This window comes from Charadrius vociferus, unplaced genomic scaffold (genome assembly GCF_000708025.1).
Source record: "Charadrius vociferus isolate BGI_N301 unplaced genomic scaffold, ASM70802v2 scaffold2359, whole genome shotgun sequence".
Classification (NCBI taxonomy): domain Eukaryota; kingdom Metazoa; phylum Chordata; class Aves; order Charadriiformes; family Charadriidae; genus Charadrius; species Charadrius vociferus.
In genome coordinates, this window is record NW_009650033.1 from 75,098 (window position 1) to 76,442 (window position 1,345).

Sequence of the window (1,345 nt, forward strand, 5' to 3'; positions counted from 1 at the left end):
GGCGCTGGCCTCCCCTCACTGGGGGCTTTGGGGACGCCTTATGAGGGGGGTGAGCCAGCCTCACCACGGGGAGCCCTTGGTGCAGAGAGGGGTGTGGGCTGCCTTCGTCCTCACGTTGAGGGTTTTAGGGTACCTCTTTCCACAGGGAGTTGTGGGCCGACATCTTCCTGCCTGAGGGATTTAGGGGATGGGGGGGACACAATCTCCATCTCCTGGAAGGCAAGACACTCATTGTTTAGGGGGTTCTTTACAGGATCCCCTTCTTTTTGGGGTGTGTGGAGGGATTGAGGGTCACACCCGCAGGAAAGAGCCCCTCCCTTGGGGGATGAATCTGGGGTCCCCTTCATCCCAGAGGGATTCTACCCCCCCCCCCTTTGTTTTGGGGGGCATCCCTTGGATTGCAGAGCAGGATGGGCTCGTAGGCAGCAGAGATATCTGTAGGAGCCACGTCCACGGATCTGCCTCCCTGGCCGGGAAGAGGCTGGTGGCAGGGGGTGGCCACGACGGGGAATTTGTGTGGGGAGGCACTGAGGTCCCAGAGAAAAGCTGTTCCTGGGAGAGATCCCTGGTAAGGAGGAGAAGTAGGTTAGGAGATGTGAAAGGAGGTGGCTGGAAGGAAGGGGGACCTCACCCCGGAAAGTCTGTGGGGGGAGAACAGGAGGAAGGGCCCCTGTGCTGGCAGAAACTGGTGCTGGGCTGGGTGAGCTACGGATGCCCCTGTCCCACGGGCTGGGACGAGGTGTGCGAGGGTGTGAACCCTCCTCCGGTGAGTGGGACCCTCAGTCTTCAACGTGGAGACCCTCCTGGGGAGGGCAGGGGGCTTCTCTGGGACGGGACCGGGGTTCTCTCTGGAGCTGGGGGCCTGCCTTCCTCCCCGGCAGCCGTGCGGCTTGGCAGAAGGCAGCAGAGATGGAAGCGCACGCTTGGGGACGGGACCTGCTGCTTGGTGGTTCTTCCTCTTGGTCACGGGGACCTCGGGTTGTCCAGGGCTGTGCGGCAGCTCTTTGTCGACAGCAAGAATTGTAACGTGAGCCTGAAAACATCTTTCCATGGGAATGCTTCAGCTGCGTTGAAACTGATCTTCCCCCCCCCAAAAAAAAACCCCTAACCCTTAAACTTTGAGCATGTGTTTGTGGATGGACATCGGTTAACTCTCCTTGAGGGCTTTCTCCTCCGCCTGTCGAGGTGTATCGTTCTCAGCATGTTCCCTGTTGTCTTGTGGTTCTTGGGGTTGGTTCTGCCCATGCTGAGCTGTGCGATACCTCCTGATCCTTTCGTATTTGTACTTCATGCTGAGTTGGTTAAGTTCAATTACTTATTAATTACAGGGATTTCATAGCAGCAG